General features: G+C 46.0%; 1 non-coding gene across 1 annotated transcript; it reads left to right on the forward strand.

Moving 5' to 3' along the window:
• The first annotated feature begins 418 nt into the window (after positions 1-418).
• On the forward strand, positions 419-578 carry LOC120235417. The gene has a single exon (XR_005529406.1). It is a non-coding gene; the product is annotated as a U1 spliceosomal RNA (small nuclear RNA).
• Positions 579-7,431: the final 6,853 nt, after the last annotated feature.

The raw sequence follows: 7,431 nt of genomic DNA on the forward strand, positions 1-7,431 counted from the left end.
CGGCTTCAGCCCAGGTCACGATCTCACGGTTCCTGAGTGCGAACCCCACGTCAGGCTCCATGCTGACAGCTCAGAGGTTGGAGCCTGATTGGAATTCTGTGTCTCCCTCTGTCTCTGTCCCTCCCCTACTTGCACTCTCTCTCTCTCTCTCAGAAATAAATAAACATTAAAAAAAATATTTTAAAATGCAGTTTAAGGTACTAACATACATTTTTTTTCCTTTCAAAAGATTTTATTTGTTATAATTAGTACATTTAGAGCTGATGAGTCTCGTGAAACAGTTTGTCAAAAGATTGAAGTCTATGGAAAATCAATTCCACATATGCCTGAATTTAATATGTAAGTTTATACAGTGACGTTTTAATATTTCCTTTAACATTATCTGTAACTTGTGACGTTTTACAACATGCTGAAGGTGATACTTACGTAGCAGGGGGTACACGGCGACCACCAAGGTGTTCTCCCAGGGTGAGGCGCATACACTGCACCTAGGCCACACTGACCTTTGTGATTTCTCCAGATGTGTGAAAATGAACTGAACTGTGCAAAAAAAATTTTTAACACTGATTTTTATTTTTGAGAGAGAGAGAGACAGCGCAAGCGGGGCAGGGGCAGAGAGGAAAGGGGACACAGAACCACAAGCAGGCTCCAGGCTCTGAGCTGTCCTCACAGAGCTGGACTCGGGGCTTGAACTCACGAACCACGAGATCATGACCTGGGCTGAAGTCGGACGCTTAACCGACGGAGCCGCCCAGGTGCCTGTTAACTGTGCAATTTCTAATAGCAGGGGAGAGCATTCACGCTCTCCTCTGGGACAAAAAGAAAAGAAAGTGACTTCATAATTTGTCTATAATTTTAATGACCTGTTTAGGCACCTGACTGGCATATCTTTGATTACAAGAAAAAAATTAACTTAAAATTGCCTTTCTCATTAACAATGAGACTTCATATGAAAATAGAACGATTTTCTGTAAAATGTGACCTTGGCCTTCGAGTTCTAGTAATCCTCTGAATATTTGCTTTGCAATATTAGGAGCGGTTTTCAGAACCAGGGATTCTACATCCAGAAGAATCGGCAACTCCCTGGCAGGCTTTATTGCAACATCCATATCTATGCTTTGGTTTTGTAATAAGTTACTGACTGTTTCCTGCCCAAGTGCTGGCAGTTTGTGTCCCAGACTTAGGCTGCAGAGCTCACGTGTGCATAGATCTACTGGATGGGCCCTTCCATGTGGGGCCCCTTCTCTCACCATGCCTTTGGTGGACTGCAGCCATATTCCGCTGCTGCCAGGCTGAGCACAGATCCCAGCCTGCCCAGCCGTGTGGGTGCACACTGAGTGGGCGCCCACGCTGTCCGCCGCCCGCCATACTTGCTGGCCGGGGCCCACCTGCTGCCACCTGGTGTATCTTCTCTGTTCACACACGTGCCTCACTGTCCCATCGGACTTCCTTCCAAGACACAATTTCAAGGAGAAAATTATTACGAATTTCAAGACAGGGAGAGCAGAGTGTGAAACCAAGAAGTGAGTCCCTTCTGAGAGTGGAGAAGCCTCGGTAATGGCACAGGTCACGCGCCTCTGAATTAATTCATACCTGCCCAGAGGACTGATTCCAGCCCCCTCTCCACTGCCCCTTCATTCTATCCTAAATTTTTTTTTTTTTAGTACCCTTTCCAGTTAGATATCAACACTTGATTGTGAGCCTGTCATATTGGCTATAATTATAATATAATAAATTTGATTTTCATCCAATTCTAGTTCCTGGCCTAGGAAATTCCTTGGAATTTCTGAATGATAGGGTTAAGAGGTGCCCCTTTTTTTGTCATAACAAACCCCTTTCAGTCATATTACTGAGGTAACTCTTAGAAAACCCCTAATGATGGGTGGGGGGGTGCCAGAGAACCCAGCCACATGATTGGAGGGTTGGAAATTTCAGCCTCCCCACCCCTCCCCCAACCCCTGATCTTTGGGTAGAGGAGAGGGGCTGGAGACTGAGTTCAATCACCAATGGTCAATGATTTCATCAAACACACCTCCATTATGAGCCCCCCATAAAAATCCTAACCAAAGGGATTCGGAGAGCTTCTAGATCGGCGAGCCCATCAAGGTGCTGGGAGGGTGGTGCTCCCAGAGGGGATGTGGAAGCTGTGTTCAGCCACCACGTGCTTTGTCCTATTCGTCTCTTGCATCCTGCTGTTCCTGAGTTTTACCTTTTTAAATAAATAGGTAATAGAAGCAAAGCACTTCCCTGAGTTCTGTGAGCCTCTCTACCAAATAAATCATGGGAACCCCTGATTTATACCAGGAAGATCAGACATAGAGGAGGCTGGGACTGAGCCCTTAACTGGTGGGATCTGACACTGACTGTAGGTCGATAATGTCATAACTGAACGGAACTGTAGGACACCCAGCTGGTGTCAGAGAATGGTCAATGTGAGGAAAAAAAAAAAAAAAACAAAACACGTTTGGTGTCAGAAGTGTGGGTGCAAGTGGTAGAGACGAAAAAAGCCCGTGTGTGCGTGTGTGTGTATGTGTGTGTGTTTAGGGCCAGAGGTATGCTAAGCACTTTGTCAGCATTTCTGTTTCACTCTTTCAAGGCCTGTGATGGAGACACTAAGCTGAGCCCATTCTACAGATGAGGAGCTGAGGCCGAGAAGTGCCCAGCCAGAGTCACACTGGGCAGAGCCTGAAGAACCATAGTGCATTCACCTTCAAAATCCATGCTCTTGGGGGTGCCCGACTGGCTCAGTCAGTAGAGCATGTGATTCTTGATCTCAGGGTTGTGAGCTCGATCCCCGCACTGGGCATGGAGACTACTTAAAAAAAAAAAATCCGTGCTCTTAACCACTGCCTTTTGTTAAATTATTTTTGTACCAGTATACAGTCGTATCGGTAATTCACATCCCCTTAAAGCCAGTTTTTGTGTGAAAATTGCTTTCTGGATCAGCAAAGACTTACCACTTTGATCACCCATCCTTCCTCCTGTGTGCTTACCCATCTCTGGTGTCTTTCCAAGCCTGTCCCATTTATGTGCCCTAGAAATGCTGCTTCAAACGTTTGAGAGATCTCTGACAAAACCGAAAACCTTTTCCTCAAGCTTTTTCAAAAGTCAGCAGACTTTTTCAAACATGATGTCAGCTGGGTGGTGGCAGCCGCCGAGCCCTCACTGTCAACATGGCAGGCTCCCAGGCTCACACTTGGTAAGGCCATCTGGCCCCACGGCTTTCAAAATCCACTGCATATTGACCACTCGCAAGCGTACACCCCCAGCTCGGGCCACCTGTATATCCAACTGCCTGCCTTCACACTGAGGCGTCCAGCAGACGTCTCCCATTTATCACACTCAAAGGCAGACCCCTGATCTTCCTCCCCATCTCAGCAAATGGCAACTTCAGCCTCCTTGTGCTCAGGGCAAAATCCTTGGAGCCGTCCTAACTCCTTTTTCTCTCACATATCACAAGGGACCCACCGGTGGATGCTATCAGCCCTCTCTCATTCTGACCATTTCTCTCCACTCGGGTCCGGGTCACTCTCACACTTCTCCTGGCCCGCTGGCCCACTGCAGGGGCTGCCCAGATGGTGTCCCTCCTTCCACACTGACACCCTCCCGTCTGCTCTCAACACCAGCAGCCTGGATGATAATGATCATAATTGATGCTCCCAGTCTACAGAGCTTAGAATGGGCCAGATACTGTTCTTAGTGCTTTCTTTCTTTTAACTGTATTTAACCTTCACGATAACCATACTAAGTGACTGCTAGAATGGTTTTACAGATTGTGAAACTGAGGCACGGAGAAATTAAATAAATTGTCCAAGGTCACCCAGCTAGAAAGTGGTGGGATTGAGATCTAAAGACCAAGGAATTCTTTTTTTTTTTTTAATATTTTTATTTATTTCTAGGAGAGAAATTTATTTTATTTCTAAAATATTTCTAATATTTTATTTATTTCTCTGACCCTCCCCTGCTCACGCTGTCTCTCTCTCTCTCCTAGAAATTAAAATAAATAAATAAATAAAAACATTAAAAAAATGAAACAAAACTATTTTTAAAACATTGTGGAAACAAATTTTTTTAACGTTTTATTTTTTGAGAGACAGAATGTGAGAGGGGGAGGGGCAGAGAGAGAGGGAGACACAGATTCCAAAGCAGGTTCCAGGCTCGGAGCTGTCAGCACGGAGCCCAAAGCGGCTCGAACGCATGGACTGTGAGATCATGACCTGAACTGACTGAACCCAACAGACTGAGCTACCCAGGCGCCCCTAAAACATTTTGGACCTCACCCCTACTTTATTTTCCCCCATAACAATTTTCACCACTTGACGTATGCTTACTTGTTGGTTTCTTTATTGTCTAGCTCTGCTCACTGAATTTAAGTCTCATAAGAGCAGAGATTTTGTCACTGCTCTATCCTAAATACAAAGTCCCTGGCATCTAGTAAGTAGGTGCTTAATTGAGAATTGTTGAGTTAATGAATTAAGCTTCCCACCAAACCTCCGTTTCCTGTGTTCACCATCTCAGAAACAGGCACCTCAGCCGTGGTTACCCCCAGGGGGTACCTGGTACCCCAGGGGGGTACCATCCGAGGTTTGTCCCCCTCTTTAAAAAAAAAAATCAAGGCATCTCCTAGATCTTGTTGATTTAATTCCTAAATATTTTCCAGACCATCCACTTCCCACCATCTCTTCTGCCACTTTCTCGGTTCTGCCCTTCCGTAACAGATGCCTGGAACGCATACAAGGATACATCGAGTTTTGCACATTTTGAATTCTTCTGTGGCCTCTCCGCCCCCCATCCCTTTCCACTGATCCTCCCGACCTGAGCCCAAATGTGCTCCCCCATTAGTGCTCCTGTCTCAGTAAATCCTCCCCCAGCCAGGAACCTGGGGGTCCTCCGCCTCTCCTGGCGCTTCCACTTCAAATCCACTGCCAGTCTTTCTCTTTTTTATTGAATTGGCTGTTTTTGAAAACTGCTCATTTCCTTTCATCGTCAATTTCATCTGGGCTCCCCATTTCATCTGGGCTGTCTCTACAGCCTCCTAGGACTGGTCTCCCCGCCGCCATCCGGCCCGGGCTGATCTTCCTAAAACAAGTGTGATCCTGGGACTCTCCCACTTAAATGAATCCCTACCCTTTCCCGGGCACAGACACCCCTCCCTGACCTGTCATCCCCAGCCTCCTGCCACTCTTGACTTCTGCCATGGCCCTCCCCACACTCCCCTGCTTTGATCACGCTGTTCCCTTGGCCACGGATGCCCTTTCTCCCTTCTCTGCCTGCCCAATTCCTCTCCCCTCCTAGACCCAGCTCCAAGGTCGCCTTCCCTGTGACGTCACCCCTGACTCCCCCCACCCCCAGCACAGCCTCAGCCCTGTGTAATGACCATCTTCCCCTGGCAGCCCACCCATCCAGCCCTCCAGAGCAAGGGCACCTTGGCTGAGGTGCTAACAGGCCAAAAAGAAGTTTGGGGGCCAAATGGTGAAGCCTGAGTAAGCACCTTCTGTGTGGCTGGAACTGTTCCCAGAATCCCAAGGTCAACGGTAGAAGCAAATGGCATGAGGAGGGCATAATGGTCTGGAGAAGAGGAAGGAAGAGAACCAAGTTGTTTGGAGAGGATTTTGCCTTCCCATGCGACAGACTCTGAAGCTGTTATTTCATTTAATCCTAGTAACATCCCTGGGAGGCAGGGATTTCAAAAACAAAGAAACGGGTACAGAAGGTTTACAAAACGAATAAAGGCAGCATTTCAAACCAGTGAGGGGCAAGGAGAGATTATTCGATGGAAGGCTTTCACAGCAAATTGGCGATGTTCATGGAAATAATCAGATTGGATCCTTTACACTGCATTAAACTCCAAATGGAATCAACACAACTAATTAAGTGACTATTTACATCAGTTCGGGGTCAGGTAGGTTTTTCTCAGCATAACACAGAAGGCAGAGACCATAAAGGAAAATATTGAGAGATTTGGTTAGTCAGAACGTAAATGTTTAGTATCTCAAAAAATAAAATGGAAATGGAAAACTGGGGGAAGTATTTCCAACATGTTGACAGAAATATGGGTTCATGATCTAAACAGACAATACACAGAATAAGAAACACAAGCGTGCCAATATACACATCCAGAAAAGTTCAGTTTTTCAAGTAATCATAGAAATGCAAATAAAATTTGAGGTTCCATTAAAATTTTTTTAAACATTTACTCATTTTTTGAGAGACAGAGAGAGAGAGAGAGCATAAGCAGGAGAGGGGCAGAGAGAGAAGGAGACACAGAATCCAAAGCGGGCTCCAGGCTCTGAGCTGTCAGCACAGAGCCTAATGTGGGTCTCGAACTCACGAAGTACAAGATCATGACCTGACCTGAATTCAGATGCTTAACTGACTAAGCCACCCACGTGCCCCTGAGATACCATTTTTAATCTACCAAATTATCAAATATTCACTTCAATAAATAACTGAATTTTATTAAATAATTAAGAATTATTAAAGAAATAATTTTATTACATGCATCTTAAAACCGCTGATGCTAGAAACTGCCACTTTACAGGTTATAAATAGGGGCGCCCGGCTGGGTCAGTCAATGGAGCATGCAGCTCTTGATTTGGGGGTTGTGAGTTTGAGCCTCACATTGGGTGTAGAGATTGCTTAAAGAAATAAATAAATGCTTTTATTTAAAAGCTTGTAAACAAGCTCCTAGGGCGGAAGAGAGAATTTGCTTGCAGAGACGATCTTCTCTTTTTTTCCGGATTGTTCTGGAAAGATCACCTCCGTGGATCCTCTATGGTCAGGCAGCTGTGAAGTCAGAGCTGCTGTTGCTCTTGGGGAAGCCCTGAGCCACCAGCTGCTTTAGACTAAGGTGTTAAGTATTGTTAAGTTATGTAAACTGGGTCTGCTAGTTAAAGAAATTTTTTTTTTTAAGTCTGGATTTTCTACTCTACACAGGAAAATCGTGTGTGTGTGTGTGTGTGTGTGTGTGTGTGTGAGAGAGAGAGAGAGAGAGAGAGCAAGTCAGACCTGACGATTCCCCATTCCTGAACCACTCCCCACTCTTCTGGGCTGTGGGAGTGCAGCCTGACTTTGGGGTATGCAGCTAAATGTTGTGCTGAGGGCGGGAACTGCCCTGGAAGAGAATGACTATTCCCACTGTCAACGTTTTGGGAGCAGAGGCTGAAGCAGGCTTTATTTATTTATTTTTTTTATGTTTTATTTATTTCTGAGAGAGAGAGAGAGACAGCATGATCAGGCGAGGGTCAGAGAGAGAGATACAGAATCCAAAGCAGCCTGCAGGCTCTGAGCTAGCTGTCAGCACAGAGCTGGACGCAGGGCTCGAACCCACAAACCGCGAGATCGTGACCCGAGCTGAAGTCAGATGCTCAACCGACTGAGCCACCCAGGCACCCCTGAAGCAGGCTTTAGATAGGAGGCCTGTTTTCTCCT

The sequence above is a fragment of the Hyaena hyaena genome, unplaced genomic scaffold, assembly GCF_003009895.1.
Source record: "Hyaena hyaena isolate Hyena2069 unplaced genomic scaffold, ASM300989v1 scaffold_4, whole genome shotgun sequence".
NCBI classification, from domain to species: Eukaryota; Metazoa; Chordata; class Mammalia; order Carnivora; family Hyaenidae; genus Hyaena; species Hyaena hyaena.